The 17,642-nt window shown below is 35.3% G+C and overlaps 1 pseudogene; it reads left to right on the top strand.

The window, feature by feature from the left end:
* The first annotated feature begins 11,114 nt into the window (after positions 1 to 11,114).
* Positions 11,115 to 13,337, top strand: LOC133779932 (protein FAR-RED IMPAIRED RESPONSE 1-like; annotated as a pseudogene).
* The last annotated feature ends 4,305 nt before the right edge of the window (positions 13,338 to 17,642 follow it).

Here is a 17,642-nt window from a genome sequence, read left to right on the forward strand (position 1 = left end):
CACCACGATCCACCGTAGACCGACGGTCGAAACTTAGTGTTTGAGGTTCCGAAGTACGTTTTGAGTCTCAGAAAATCATCGTTTGACTTGTTGTGGAACCCGATCATTTTGGTATAATTTCTTTAACCTATATATTGTGATTTATTGTGATTTAATTGTGATTGATTAGAGTAATTGTTATTATGTGTATTTATAGTATATAATTATATATTATTGATATATGGAATATTTTCTGTAATTTACTGGCTGTCTGGGATTATATATATTTTTTATACAGGTTTTGATTTTGGAATTGTCCACTTTATAGCCGTTGTGCTGTCCAATTTTCTAGAAAATATTAGATATTAAATAAATTATAAAAATACATATTTAATTGATTTTATATTAATATGGAAATTATTATGATTAAGTAATTTTAATTATTATTGTTATTATTTTGTTAAGTAAATCAAGAATACAGATTCATATATATATATATGAAAAGTATGATTTATAGTAAACCTATTATCTAACCATTATTATTGTATATTAATATTTTATTAATATTTGAATATTAAAATAATATCAAATATTAGTTTCTTACAGTTATTGATATTTGTAAGACCAGTGAATTTTGGAGAAAGTATATTTATTATATCACTGGAATTGATATTATGACTAATTAATAATAATATAAATATTTATATTTATATTATTATCATTATATTGATTATTACAACTTTATGTTAAAAATATGATTTCTTTTATAAAATGACTATTTGAATATATACATCCATATACGTATTGCTATTGAAGTATTTTGTTATTAATATCGAAATAAGTTTAATTATAGACGATAATTATTATTTTTGTTGGGATTATTATTATTATTATCATAAGAGTACATTATCTTATGAGCAAGGTTTAAAGCATGGTTTTATATGAAGAGTTATTTGCATTACGTTGATAATAATTATTATTATCATTTATATAGTTTATGGTATTATTAATATACACTATCAATAGTGTATATTTATGATTTTGATAGAATTTAATAAATGATGTGCCTTGAATAGGATTTGTATGGATTTGATTGATTGACTCTTGGTGAGGAATTTTAAAATAAGCTAAGGACCTAAGGTAAGTAAATCTCACCTTTTGTGCTTAAGTGTAAGATGCATGACTGCATTGATTGTGTACATCTGATGAGTTAAGTATGGTATGATGATGATGCATATGATAAGTATGTGAAAAATGGTTATATGAACACCATAAGGGTGTTGTGTGATATGTAATTGATGAATTCTGTGATATGTGAAAGATGTCTTACTTGGTTAAGAATGATATGAATTATGTGCAAGTATGTGTTCTTATGTTGATGGATATGTGGATTACTCTATGTTCATGATTTGTTATATGTTATGATATATGAAGCGTTTAAGTTTTTAGGTTGGAAACCTTAGACCTGAGCCATAGCTCTACGTTAAGGTATAACAACGCCACCAACCCAAAGCTTCATGTATTATGACTAAAGATGTTTTGAGTTATATGAGATGTGATATAATGCCTTGATTGAATACCATTCAACACGAATCATGAACATGAACATTGGCATTTCAGCATCAGCATGTATGCATGGCATGTACAGTTATGTGATACATTATTATGTGATATAAGACCATGCATATGAATATGAGAAAAGTTATGAAATGCCTTGAAAAGTCTTATGTAAAGTTAAACATTTTAATGACACAAGGCTTAAGCAAAGTGATAATAAGATGTTTAAAAAGGGTGCCACTGTTTTGATGAAGCAATCAAGTAAGTTCAGTAAAGAAGACGGAAGTCTATAAGACTTATAGTGGCTGCCCACTAGTGTGGGCTAGGTCAGAGTTGACCATTCAGATATGTTTGCCATGTTTCCGTCTTTCTCCTCCATATGTGTAATAAGTATGGCAGCTATGGCAACGATGAAATGAGTGTTATGATGAGCCTAGCTGAGATGATGGCTAGCCGGAGGAGAACCCATGGGATTCTATATGATATGTGTAACAAGCCCTGCAGGCATTGGCTGAATCAAACAGTGTGCACAAGTGATATTGGGCCCATAAAAATGTGAAACTAAAAGAAAGAGCATAAAAGTAAAGTTTGAAAGTGCTTGAGCAATAAATGAAATGCATAAGTATATAAGTCAGCATATTAGTATATGTGCACTACAAACTCACGACATTCATGTGTATGTGTATGCATGAGATTTGCTTACTGAGCGTTAGCCCATTATGTTATTTCCCAACATTTTTCCAGGTGTGGTTTTAGCCGTTGAGCAACTTGTGGAGCACGGACTCAGTAGCAATGCAATAATGGTTTAGAGTTTTCATATGGCTGCCTTAAATTTAAAGTATTCATACGTGTAATAATTTATACTAATAAGTTTATATAAAAGTTTTAAATTTTTCTGTATTTCTTCGTATCATTTTATTTAATCCTTTTAGTCAAGTGCCTAACATACTCGTAAACACTAGAATTTCGAGTATATGGCGAACGTACCCTACCTTAGGGACGTTACAAAAATGGTATCAGAGCCTTGACCCAGCCGGAAGTGTGGCCAAAGGGGACGTCGGGCCCGTAAGGGGGGGTGATTGTGACAGTCAGAATCCCGTGATCCGTAAGGGGAAAGACCGGGTAAGCTGTGCAATCCCACACCGCCTGGGGAAGGTCAAGTGTGATGATTCTAAGACTGTGTAGGTATGGGACTACATAGTTGAAGATGGCTTAAATGGATTGATGGGTACTACCTATATCACCAAGATGCATCTTCTTTTCGGTAGCCCATCACTTAAGAACTCCAAAGTTAAGTGTGCTTGACCTGGGGTAATCTAGGGATGGGTGACCTCCTAGGAAGTTTTCCTAGGAAGCATGTGAGTGAGGACAAAGCACGCTGAAAAGACTTGTGTTGGTTTGTAGGGCCAGTCGTCATTCCAGAAAGTAGCCATAGTGACGTGGGGCGTTACATTTCCCCACCCAAGTGTTTAACTCTCACACTCTCCTAGCACTTGCGGCCTCTGAACTTAGAGTAAAAGGTGAATAATGGCTGGGTACTAGGTCCTATTTATAGAGTTTAGGAATGAAATGATCTTAATTTTACTTGAATAAAAATAATAGCTTTTTAGGTGAAAATAATTTGAATAATCGTTCAGCAGAGGCTGAAGACTCGTTCAAAAAGGTGCTGGACTTATCAAGAGGTTGAATGGCTGAAAGGAAAAAGAATTCAAAAACTTTTGAAATATACTGAAGGAGGCGATATATCGCCCCCTGTAGGCGAAATATCGCCTGGGCCAGTATGCCCAAGGCTGTCGTGCATCGTCTCGTGTTTTCCGTATCTACGTGCTGCGATATATCGCCCCCTATAGCTGCGATATATCGGCACACGCTGATTAATTAAACACGAAATTACACATTTTTAGCTAAGTTTGAATGGAGTAAACAGCCTTGACTAAGCCCTCAACATATTCAAAGCTGCTGACTGACCTTATAGCATTCAAACTTTACCCCTTATTAAATTTAATCCTCAAAATACTTAATCATTAATCACCCATTCTTAACATGTGCTTAAAATCCTATTGGTTCTTATCTAAACCCTATAGTATAATAAATATTATCCTTAATATCAGTCATATTAATCAAACCTTAGGTTAAAATTAATATTCTTAAACTATATGTTAAACTTAGAAAATCTATAAGTACTACTATGAGTGTCCAAATAATTCCCGGTCTGAACCAAAAATCCACAATTACAAAGATAATGCTATAAATACTATAATACTACTATCTAACTAGCTAAGTAAAGTGCTTGGACTCTACAGGTTTGGACTGACATGCTGAAGATGGTAGATGACGTTGACTTCTTTTTCCAGTACCCGTGGGGGAAGATATCATATCAGAAGTTGTTACAAACTTGTCAAAAAGACTTTGTAGAAATGAAGAAGCATTTACAGAAGAATATTGAGAAAGGAAAGACTCAGAAGGAGGCCAAGTACTCTATTTATGGGTATGCTGCAGCATTGCAGTATTGGGCTTTTGAGTCCATCATTGAGTTGGGTCAGGATTATGCTGTGAGATTGGGCCAAGGCATTCCAAGAATGATCAACTGGCAGAGCAAGGAGAAAGTAGAGATACACAAAGAGCAACTTATTAAATTGTTTGCCAAAAAGGTGAGCTTTTACTTTACTTTTTAAATATTTTGAATGTTCTATATTTTTTTCTACATATGCAATTCTATGGGTACTGCACGATAGGAATACGATAGGGTACGATTTGAGTACGATTGTGGGGTTATTTTGTGGTTTTTTGTCAACTGTTTGAAAACTGGCTAAGGGGTACGATTTGGTACGATGATGGTCCGATTGGGGTACGATATTTATTCTTTATTAATGTAGTTGTAGAGGTACGATATTGGAACGATGTTGTACGACGATGGTACGATAGTTAGCAAGTAATTCTCACTTACGGGTACGATATTGTTATGTTATGGGTACGATATGGGTACGATAATTTCATGATATGGGTACGATATGGTACGATTGGGGTACGATAATTGCATGATATGGGTACGATATGGTACGATTGGGGTACGATAGGTTACCATTGTTCACCGAATGCAATTACTTATTTTTTATATTGTTTTACTTTCCAATCTAAATATTTATTGTTTTTTGTGGCAGTTGATAGTATACCCCTACCTGTGTGCCCGACCTGCTGAAGAACAGTATGTGAGGACCCTTACAGACAATGAAGCCCCATTGTATGTGGACATGAGGTTAGAGGAACTAGAGGTGGGTGCCGATGGACAGCCTACACAGGAAGCCTTACAGAGCCAGGCTGAAAAGCTTGCTGAAAAGTTAGCGGAGCAAGCAGAAGCAGCAAATATTTTTAAGGAGGTTCCACCACCTCCAGCACCTGAGGTTTCCCCATCAGCACCTCATGCCAGCACCTCCTCCCAAGCTGAGCAACCAGGCTACTCTATGATTTTGGCCAGGTTGGAAAAGATTGAAGGGCAACAAAGTGCCCTTATTAAAGGTCAGTCCGAGATCTTGGGTCAATTGCAGAAGCTGATGACAATGATGGAAGATCTTAGTAGGCCAGCTCCAGATCCACACCCTCAGTCCACTGAAGAAGGCCCTCAGTCTCCTGTAGATAAAGACATTCTCCCTAACGATTACAGACCTGATGATGTAGATGATCACATTTTTCTCACACCAGAGGATATAAAAATTACTGTAATCGGAGATACTGAAGATTCTGAGGTACAATTCTTAGACATAGCTCCACCAGCACCGGAGAAGAGGAGAGAAAGAAAGAGGCCTAGGTGGTTCGATGAGTACACTGCAATGAAGAAAAGGAATAAGAAAACGAAGACAGCAGTGAATGTGGATCCATTGAGGGTTGTTGATGGAAAATTACTTATGACCTTTCACAAGTGGTTGCATGGCACTATTGGGAATAAATATCCGAGGGAATGCTTCTCAGGGACACACGATGCTGCTTGGTTCCTGAAACTGCATACTCCAAGGACATGGCTTTCTGACTCTGTAAGTTTTCTATAACTTCATAATTAAAAAATGTTGAAAATTTATTTAAATGTTTCTATATGTAGTGGTACGATATAGGTACGATTGGTGTACGATGGTAGTACGATATTTATAAGTGTCAAATTATAAATTGTTTATATTGTCAATGGTACGATGGTGGTACGACACTAGCACGATAGGGGTACGATATAATTTGTTAAGTAGTTACTATTAACATCGTAATTTTAGAATTTGTAGCGGGACGATATAGGTACGTTGGTAGTACGATAATAGTTAGTTTCTATATGTTAACTTACTTTGTCAATGGTACGATGATGGTACGACAGTGGGAGGCTAGTGGGTACGATGGTGTAGACTACCGTAGTTTTTGCCATAAAGTTACGATGATGGTACGACATTAGCACGATATGGGTACGATAGAAGGTTTTATTGTTGTTATTTAGTTACTATATTCATGTACGATTGGGGTACGATTATGGTACGATTGGGGTACGATAGTTACTATATTCATGTTTGATAGTTTTTTGTTTATTTATTTTGGTACGATAATGTGGTTACTCACTTAATTTTCCTTTAATGTAGCATTTAGATGCATCATTCCATCTCATGAGGAGGCGTCTAGAATTTTATCCTAACGTGTACCCTCAGTGGGACGTTATGCCTACAATTTTATCCATCTCATAACGTGTTGTTATGCCTACAATTTTTCTCGAATCATTGAAGGCTCAGTGGGACGCTTTTCCAGGTTCTGACTACTCTAGCTTTAGTTGGGATGACAGTATATTGGACCTGGTTAGGGGTGATGCAGTCCAGTTCTTACCAAGTTGGCAGAACAAGGAGTTCATTTATTTTGCCCTCTTCTTGAAAGACCAATTGCATTGGGTAGCTGTAGAGGCAGACCTGAATGGGTGGATGCTCAACATCTTTGACTCCAGTATTGGATCAATTTCCGAAAACGATTTGATCAGCTTGATGGTTGACTGGTGTACCATTTTCCCGTCGGTCTTGCGACAGTCCGGTTTATTTGAGAACCATGAGGTTATACTTGCGCCTCAGTTGACAGCATCAGAGAGCCAGGTCAGACCCTTCGATTGGAAACTCACTCCACGTGAATTCGTACCGCAAACAAAATCCAAGTGAACTTTATTAAATATCACATATTAATTATTATTTCTTAATTACAAAACTTTATTAAATTATTGTTTACTTTCTAATGCAGTGGCGATTGCGGATGTTACGTAATTGAGCATATTGAACATAAGCTTCTACAACTACCATTTGATAATGTAACTGACAATAATATGAAACTTTTTAGGCAAAGGTGGTGTGTAGACTTATTCTACCAAAACTTATGTTGAACGGTCTTAATTTTTTTGAATTGTATAATTTTTTTTATTGCTCTTTTAGTAATTACTACATTTTAATGTGTTTAATCTTTGCATCGTACTATCATTGATCACTATCGTACTCTATCGTACCCTCACATGTCTCACAAATTTCACGAAACTGTACTGAAACCATACCATCGGACCACTATCGTACATTATCGTACCCTAATGTCGTACATTAACTATCGTACTACATCGAGCAACGTCGTACCATATTGTAAGATACATTTAAATAATCATACAACAAACGATATCGTGCATTGTCGTACCAGCATCGTGCACTATCGGACCAACACTGGATTATTACATATTTAAGAGTTTCATAATGGAGAAAAAAACAGAAAAAAACCTGCAAAATCTAGCACATAACAAATATTACTAGTTCAAGCAGAAATAAAACATAATAGGTCAACTAGAATACAAACAAAACAATTTAACCTCGGCACTTGCAAGATGCTTTGTTGTGCCCTTTACCACCACACTTGCTACAACATCGTTGTATCACAACCTTGTCTCCATTAGAAGGATATCGATTTTTCCTAATTCGTCCGACCTTTTGCTTCTTTAGTCGGCCTACAGGTTTCTTCTCAATCAGTACTCCAACTTGGATGTTCTTAATGTCTTCAGGAAATTCCCAATCATCCTCATCACCAACTGGCATAATTGTCCCCTCATATGTGCTCTTCCAACTCTCTCTTGTGTAATATTGAGAGCACAATGCGTACATGCTAATATTTCGTTCTTGAGCAGCAGCACATGCATGTGGACAAGGAATCTTCATGATTTGGAATAGGCCGCAACTGCATGTTCGTGCCTCCAAATCAACTATACCATCGCTCTGAACTGTTCCTCCGGGGTGGACATTAAATGTATAAGGTCCAACTCTGTCGACGCTTAAGAACCGAGATTTCTCAAATTGACATGACAAGTCCCCCTCCATAACTGGTGATAGAGTCGTGCTACACTTTTCAGCGTTTTCCTTTCGAGTAGCAAACCATGTTTGAATAGTAAACCTGATGAATTCAACAAAAGCAGTGATCGGGAAGGCTCTTGCGTCCTTAGTTTTGCTGTTGAAACTTTCAGCCCAATTACTTATCATTACATTGTAACGGTCCCCTGGAAAGTACGCACGAACCCATCTTTCAAATCCAATGCCCTCAAGATATAGTGCAACTCGAACATCCATTGCTTTTATCTTCTCAAATTCTCTTTCAAAATCTGTCTTCTTATACGAGTATGCACAACTGTAAATATGATCCGTGAAGCAATCAGTCTTGAACTTGCTAGCCACGTTCATAATAATGTGGTGGTAGCATGCGCTGTGGGGTGCATCAGGGAAGACAAGTTCCAAAGCATGAACAATGCTTTGATGCTTATCCGATACGAATGCTAAGTTCTCAACATCACCAATCGCTTGTTTCAACTTCCTCATGAAATAGGTCCAAGAGTCGTGGTTCTCACTGTCAACTATTGCGAAAGCAATCAGAAATATGTGGTTGTCTGAATCCAATGCCACGGCACACAACATTTGGCCACCATACCTAGTTTTCAAGAAGGACCCATCAATACATATAACAGGTCGACAAAACTTGAATCCCCACCTACAAGCACCCAGAGAAAAAAAGCAATACTTGAAGTGACCCTCGTCTACCTTGAAATCAGTAATGGAATCGGGATTGTTCAACTACAGCATGTGCAAGTACTCAGGTAACTTCGAATATGAAGCTTCAAGCGTACCCCTAACTATGTGGAGTGCCTTCTCTCTGCATCTCCAAGCCTTCTCATAACTCATTTCGACCCCGAAAGAATTCTTCATATCTTCTCTTATTTTGGAGGCTAAATAATCTGAACCGTTAACTGAGAATTTATCCTTGATCAGTTCGGCAACTACCAAAGGTGATGCTTGACGGTTATCTTTTTTTCGAACATCGAGGGAACATGTGTGTACATTTTCAAATGCTGTCACCTCGAACATGTTAGAAAGTTGCTTCTTCTTCCCTCTTAACCTCCACCCATAATCAGGATCCTTACATGTAATGTACCAAACATCAGTACCAGACTTCTTAACTATAAATTCGAATCCCTTCTTCATTGCAAACAAGCCAGCAACCTTCTTTTAATGTTCCTTGTCTCTGAAAAACTTTCCTAAATGAATCTCCCCGCCCGATGTGCCACCCATAGATATATAGTGACTATTATCCTCAATGTCTTCTCTTGTAAACATCTGAGCTTTGAATTTACTATAATATGTCGAAGAAGAGAGTGGATCACTAAATTCTCTAGCATCATTTGTTCCGTCTGGACGACTACTACTAGTACCAGGTGTTTGGCGATCTTCTCTATGGGGTCTACTTCTACATGTTGTTTGCCTCGGTATTTGGTACGACAGTGGACTCAGGCTCAAAGCTTGAGAACAGACCTCTGTTTCTTGGTTGTCTCTTACATCATCATTGCAATCAAAATTAGCATCAGGTTCAGGATAATCAAGAAAATCGTCATTGCCCTCAAAATCATCTTCAGGGTCAGGACAATCAGGAAAATCATCATGAAATGGCATCTGTGCTACATGATCAACTGTCGGTATGAAAGGGTTTGATTCAGGTACAGCAGTGGCTACCAGCACCTCCGGATTTATTTCTGGAACATAAGTCCCAACCTCACTACGAGTATCCTTAACAGTACTTGGTGGAGGATTATGATCAACAATGATATTCTTCTCCACCAATGTCACAAAAAGGGGAACAAATTCATCTGGCTTCTTCAAAAGCATTGACAAATATAAGCTTACACCCTTGTAATTCATTATAAGTTCAGGCCGATACATTAACCATTTCATGTACTTATAATTCACTTCTAATTTCAGGTCATACTGCACTTTGTCAACCTCCAACTCTGAGTACAAAAGTTCAACAAGTTGTGAGTAAGTTATGTCCTTCTCCAACTCGAACGTTAAATTTTCGGCTCCATTAAAAACCCAATCTCTACCTTCACGCTCCCAAACACCATTATACATTAAGTACGCGAACAAAGTTGACCCTATCATGTACAAAGAAAAAAAAAATCAGTAAATGGCAACAAAATGTCGAAATTTAGTTCAAATTTTTTGGCATCGTACCAGTATCGGGCCATATCGGGCGGTATCGGGCAAAGTTTTATTTATGTTTTTGATCACTTAAAACACTAATATCGGGCAAGTATCGGGTAACATCGTGTACCATCGTACTATTAGGTCCGCAGTAACTTAATAACAACAATCGGACAATTATCGATCCATTATAGTACTTAAAAGGGTGTATAGATTTAAAATAATAATCAGGCAACCATCGGGTAGCCGTCGGACCTTTATGACCATCGGGTAACCAAAACTATCGGGCAACCATCGGGTTGCCATCGGACCTTCATCCCTAACCTTGAAACTCAACAACTATCGTGCCTGAATCGGGCCTCTATCGGACACTATTGGGCATTTAGAAAAAACTCAGGGAACCCAAGAAAACGCAGATTTTCACATAACACGATTTTCACCCAAAAAAACAGCAAAAAATACCAACAAACTACAGATCCAACATCTAAACAGCATTCTAAATCATAAAAGCAACCAACAACAACAAGAATCAAAGAAAATCACTTACCCATTTAATCTCTTCACTATGAGCAAAAATAACACAAAGCTTGGTGTTTCTCCTCAAACAATCCACAATGTCCGAATGTGTATCTTTCTTGCAAGATTTTAGTATAAAAATCTTGTGTGTAAAACGTATGGTGAAGAGAGAGTGAGAGAGAATGTATGGTGAAGAGAGGTAGAGAGGAAGAGGGAGAATAGAGAGGAAATGTGTTATGAGAGGGGTATTTTTGGTATTAAATGAAAGATGAGCATTGATATCATATGGTGGTTAACTTTGGTTCAAATTTTAATTATTAAGCTAATATAAGCATGATTTATCAAATTTCCCTACCATTATCTCTACATCCATTTTTTTAGAAACTACATTAACATTCTGTTTTTATTCCAGTTGCATGAATTTTTTAAAAATAATATTATTGCTATGTCATTGTGTATTGATTTATTTTTAGGTCTTCATTTTTTGTTGTTGGATTTAATAACTATGAAATTAGGTTTTGAGTAGAAAACAATAATTCCTTATTTATTTTGATAGGGAATATGGATTTAAATTTTGGTTTGGATGCATACTTGGATGGGAACAAAAATGATAGTGAATGCATGGTTGATGGAACATTGAAGGATGAAAGTGTAAAAAATTGTAGAACCATATATGGGTATGGAGTTTGATTCACACAATGATGCACATTTATTTGAAATACTCCAAGTCTATTGGATTTGGTATCTCAATAATTCACAGTAGTTGGTCAAAGACTTCAAGAGAATTTATTGAAGTAAGATTTTCTTGCACAAGATATGGGGTGAAAAGAAAATCTAATGCTAGTAATCAACATGCATGTTTAAAGACAAATTGTAAAGCCATGTTGCATGTAAAAGGAAGGTTTGATGGAAAATGGTATGTCCACAATTTCATCAATGAACATAATCATGAACTTTATCCAAGTCAATTTCATTATTTTCCATGTCATAGACTCATTACCTCATCCGATAAATATTACATTGATGCTTTACATTCGGTTGGAGTAAGCACAAGCAAAATTTATGCTACAATGGCCAAACGATATGGTGGATATGAAAATGTTGGACACATGGAAAAAGATATTAGAAATCACTTGGATAAAGAAAGATGTTTAGCACTTGAGCAAGGTAATGCTAAAGCAATGCTTGAGCACTTTATGCGTATGCAAGACGAAAATCTTACAAATATCTTTTGGGTAGATGCTAAAAGTCGTGATGATTATAATTTTTTTGGGAGATGATGTCTCATTTGTTACAACTTTTACAAACAAGTACAAAATTCCAGTTGCTCTATTTATTGGAGTGAATAATCATTCTCAATCTATAATACTTGGATGTACGTTGCTTGCGAATGAAACTATGTCAACATTTGTTTGGTTAATGCAAACATGGCTTAGAGCAATGGGTGGAAAAGCTCCATGCGCTATTTTAACTGATCAAGACAAAGCTATGAAAGCTGCAATTAAGATTATTTTCCCTAACTCAAAGCATCGTTTTTGTTTGTGGCATATATTAAAGAAGATTGCTGAAAAGATTGGACATGTTGTAAAAGAAAATGCAAATTTCATGAAGGTATTCAATAACTGTGTTTACAATTCATGGACCGAGGAAGACTTTGAAAAGAGTTGGAAGAATATGATTGAAACATTTCAACTTGAAGATCATGAATGGCTTGAAACCTTGTTTGAAGACCGCATGTACTGGATACCGACTTATGTGAGAGATACTTTTTTTGTTGGAATGTCTACAACTCAACGATTTGAAAGTATAAATTCTTTCTTTGATAAATATGTGAGCAAGAAAACTTCATTAAAAGATTTCGTTGATCAATACAAGGTGGCTTTCCAAGATAGGCATGAAAAAGAGTTTATGCAGATTTTAATATATGGCACAAAAACCCAACTTTAAAATCTCCTTCGCCATTTGAGAAACAAATGTCAACAGTGAAATTTTTAAGAAGTTTCAAATTGAGGTTATGGGAGCATCTGCTTGTTTTTCAATGAAAGAAATTGATGATGGCATCTAGAAAACTTTTAAAGTTCGAGACTTTGAGAGAAATGAAAATTTCATAGTAAATTGGGATTCAACGTCAATAACTATAACTTGTTTATGTCGCATGTTCGAGTACTGCGGATTTCTTTGTCGGCATGTAATTTGTGTTCTTCAAGGCCTTGACATTTTCAATGTTCCACCACATTACATATTGAAACGATGGTGCAAGGATGCAAGAAGTTTATACTCAATTGTACAAATTCCAAAAGATTTACTATCCAAAAAGCAACGATTTAATGAATTACACAATGAGGCTATCAAATTGAGTGAAGAAGGATCAATGTCTTTGAAGAGTTTCAACATTGCATATTATGATTTGAATGATACACTTAAGAAATGTGTTATGGAGAATCATTCATTAAAAAACTCCATAAATTCCAACTTAAAGTCTTATGATCTTAACAAAGAAAGCATTGCTAGCAATCTTATGCGTGGTATTTCATTAAACGATCCACCAATGTCAAATACTAAAGGTACTCCAAAAAGGTTGATCAAAAGTGGAATCGAGAAAAAATGCATGAGACGCACATCTAAAAGGTATGATAATTGTTTCGATAATTATAAATTCTATGACATCTTAATTTTTTTTCATACTAATATATGTGAGTTTTATTATATTAAACGCATTGAAGACTACCAAATTATCTCATAGGGTATTGGAAGCTCTTCTCAAACAACAGAAAAGAACATTGAAGTTTTACCTTCTCCTACAAACCAAGACTTATATTATATAGTAAGTAATTCATTTGTTTTTTTTTTTTTAAGTTATGTTTTATCTTGTGCTTGTATGAAGATTATTACATGTTTTATATGTAGTATGTTGTTATTATTTTCACGTGTGCCTGTAGGAGGATTATAACATACTAAAGTTTTTGTCTAATCCACATTCTCAACATGAGAGTGTTTTAGATAATGATGAGAAGGTGAATTATAATAACTTTCTCTTACTAATTATTTTTTTTATAACTATTTATAATTTGCATTTCATATTTTGTTAAATAAATTATGGTGTAGGTTCAAATATTTTGTCACCACAAGTGGTCCTTCAAAGAATTTATATATATATATAATATTAAAGAAATTTTTGGAAAACAGAATTTTAGTGAAGACATATTGTAGTTTTATTATAAAAGTATGAATGTAAAATATTTATGCATGAATTACTATCTTTTAATTTTTTTTTCTTTTTTGGATATTATTGAGATTTGAATATATATATATAAATATACACCAATTATCACTAATTTATGTAGGAAATATATGCATATAAAAGCAATATGTATTCTAAATTTACATTTGATTATCTCTTGTTATATCATCTAGTGAAAGTTTTTTTAAAGTAAAAGTTATAAAGTAAATGAGTTTATGTGTGAGTAAATAATAATGGAAAAATCTGTGGTGGGGGTGTTAAAAACGTCCCCACCCGTAGGAACCTTTTTTTGTAACCTGATTGGGTATTATATTGATGGGAACTTCTTAATAAAATAGGCATGTGTATTGGGTATTATTTTTTCTCATCCCATCTGAATAAAATATTATTTGATTTTTTTTTGGCCTATCTCCCGTGAGCTCCTCCACCCCATCATCTCCCACAGTGAGGTCCTCCACCCTATCTCCCGTCTCCCGTGAGGTCCTCCACCCCATCTCCCACAGTGAGCTCCTCCACCCCATCCGGTGTTCGCCTACCTAAAGCTCCTCCCGTGTTCGTCACACTCGAGCCAAGCTCCTCCAAGATCTGAGCAAGTTTCGAAGCTGTACATCCCTGGTTAGTATGTACAATTTTTTGTTTGCATATACTGCAGTTGTGTATTGGAGGGCTGTGTTTAGTGTGTATGAAATTGGGGATTAATTATTTTTATTGTTAATGGATATTTTCCTCTTAAATCCCAGAAACCCAATTCCGATTTCCCTTCCAAATTCAAAGTTTCCGAAACTGAGAGATGGGAAATGCCCCAAAATGTCCGTATATTAACAATGTTTTTCTGTAACTTTTTTTGAGCTTCTATTAAGGAAAATAATACTCAATCTAAGCGAACGGTGGGAGGTATTTAATGGAAAAAAAAAATTATAATATAAAAATAGAGATATTTTTTATAAAAAATAATAGTGTACTGAAACGGAGAGAAAATGTTAGGTTGTTTGGATTTGGCAGGCAAAGGATTGGCACTCTAATAAGTCTTAATTATTGGATATATTTTTCCTTTGTAACCGAATTGTCTTATAGCCACTCAGTCTCTTTCAACTTCACTCTCCAAAAATTTTGTCTTCATTTTAGTAAATGTTTTAGTGAATATGTTTGATTTTTTGTAGTTGATAGATAGTCCTATAATTGGATGAAAGTTGTTATTTTGTTTGAAATTGTACTTGATTTACTTGTCGATGAAAGGTTCAGTGACTTGAACTGTCCTTTTCTGGAGAAAAATAAGGTTGTTTAAGCAAGAACATGTTTAAGCAAGAGCTTTCCTTTTGTAGTGTTTTTTTATGAAATTGTCATTGGATCAAGGGGCAATTTGATTCCAACTGCATAAATAATTTGCACTGTTATAAATCTTGATTGTTTATGACTTTGCACTGTTATAAAACTGATCAAGTATAATATATGTTATTTGTTAGGCTTTATTGGTTTCATTTGAGCTTATCATTTTGTATAAGTTTTTTCCTTGGATTTAATTCGTTGGAGATAATTTTGATGGAGATTTAGTGGGTTGTAGAAGTCTTTGCATATGCAATGCTTTTAAATTCCCTAACATTATAGGTTATGGTGTGTATTGGTTTGCCACATATTTCACTTTGTTTGTTGAAATTGTAAATCTTGCTGTGGTACTTTGACATGGTTTGGATAATTTAGAAAGACTTAAGTAGTTAATGTTCATGGAATATTGGCTGACCCTTTGTACTTGGTATTGTATTAGGTGGTATGGATAAAAATAAGTTGCGTGATATTCTATCGGGGTTGATTTCCCACGAGTGTGAAGTACAGGAATTGAAGCGAGCGATATCATATTTAAGACATGATGTTTTTCAGCTCCGTTTGAATGAGCTTAGACAATATGAGCAAAGTTATTAATTTGATCTTTTGTTCGAGGAAGCATGTGGGTTGATGAATGATTTTAATAGTTTGACTAAGAAATTTCAAAATAGAAATTTGTTTTGTGATGTTAATATAGAGAATGGGGATTCAGAGTTTGGAGGGGTTCATTTAGTTGATTTAAATGTAAAAGAATGTGAGGTGGAGTTGCAAGACATTGGTGGAGTGGATTCCAATGCAAAACATGGAGATGCAGAGTTGAAACATGATTCGTTAAGTGGTTTGAATGTGGAATATGGGAAAGGGTAGTTTGAAGTCATTGGGGGGGGGGGGGGGGGGGTGGATTTGAAACTAGAAAATGGAGAGGGAGTGTTTCATGATGATGGGTTAGGATGTTCGAATGTAGACGTTTGTCCTTTGAATGCAGAAGTTGGGGTAGAGCAGTTGGAAGTCGTTGGTTTGGTTGATTTGAAAGGAGAAAATGGAGACATATTTGTAGGGCAGTTGGAAGACATTGGCGTGGTTGATTTGACGCTAAAAGATGCAAAGGGAGAGTTGGAGCAAGATCTGTTACAGAATAAAAAGATGGAAGATCCCCCATTGATTAGTCAATGTAATTTGTTAAGTGATGGAAACTGTAGGGAAGGAGATGGAATTGATATAGTTGATTTGGAGGAGAATACTTGCAACAATAGTTGTTATTTTAAAAATGGTGAGGTAGTTTGTGGAGAATCTAGTCAACTAACTGGTGAGGAATGTGTTGTAGAAGGAGATGGGTTGTCTTCACATTTTGTGACTTTAATTAATTTGATTAGTGCCAGTGAACAGTGTCGCAAACGTGAATTTTCCAATTCTGAATATCAAATAATGTTGCACTTTAAAGAGGAGAAGGAGTTGGTCTCTAAGTTTGGTGGATCTGGATTTGATTGTAATACTTTTGATGTAGAAGAAAGAGAATTTCAGAACCTATCTTGTGAGGTTGTTTATATTTTTACATTTATTATGTATTTTTAATAAATTTATTATTTGTAACTTTTTATTTATTTTGATTGGAGATGAAGTTAGTATCTAATATAACGCAGGAAAGTGTTAAGGAGAGTGTATTTCCACCTTCTATTCTGAATCGTAGTAGTTGGGCTAATTTGCACGATCTGAATAATGAGGAGAAAGTTTTGATGGAGTATGTGATGGACCATACAAAGCCGGCAGAGTAATTATATAAATATTAGTTAATTTATAATTTTTGTAGTTGGAGTATTATAGAGTTTTAAGCTTATCTTCTAAACTTCTATTTACAGTGAGATTATTTTCCTTGGTGAGAAAGTTGTTGGTAGGAGGAGAGATTTCCTAACATTGTCAAAAAAGCAACTTGTGAGCGCTAGAGTATGTCCTTATAATGTTTTGGATTTCTGATTGTATTTTATATTAAATGATGTGAAGAAGGTTGTGGTATGCTAACTCTTTAAAGTGTTTGAAGGTTGTGAATTGCTTAGTTGAGATTTTATCTTCAACGGAGTTAGGTGAGCGTGGGAACAAGATTAGATTTTGTTGGATACCGACATATTTATTGGTTTGTTTTTGTATATTCTTTTTGTGGTTAATACGTGTGTAGATTTATTTGGATGAATGTGTTAATAATGTATTTGTACTTTAAACGAGGTAGCAGCGACCCGATCCTTTATCCTGCTTTAGTATTATTGATGGTGGAAAATGGCGTGCTTGGTGTGGAGAACTTGCTGACTGTGAGAAGGTAATGTTGGAGACCTTTAAATGAAAATGATTTCTCAGATTATGTAAGTCCATATTTTTTTTGCTTTGCTATATGGTTATAGGTTTATGCCCCAATCCTTGCAAAAAGACACTGGTTCCTAGCAGTATTTAACTTGGCGTTGAAGAAAGTGGATGTTTATGACAATTTTGAAATTCCTTCATTTCACCTCGGGTTCTGTATAATTAGCACAATGGTTGGT

The sequence above is a fragment of the Humulus lupulus genome, chromosome 1 (assembly GCF_963169125.1).
Source record: "Humulus lupulus chromosome 1, drHumLupu1.1, whole genome shotgun sequence".
NCBI classification, from domain to species: Eukaryota; Viridiplantae; Streptophyta; class Magnoliopsida; order Rosales; family Cannabaceae; genus Humulus; species Humulus lupulus.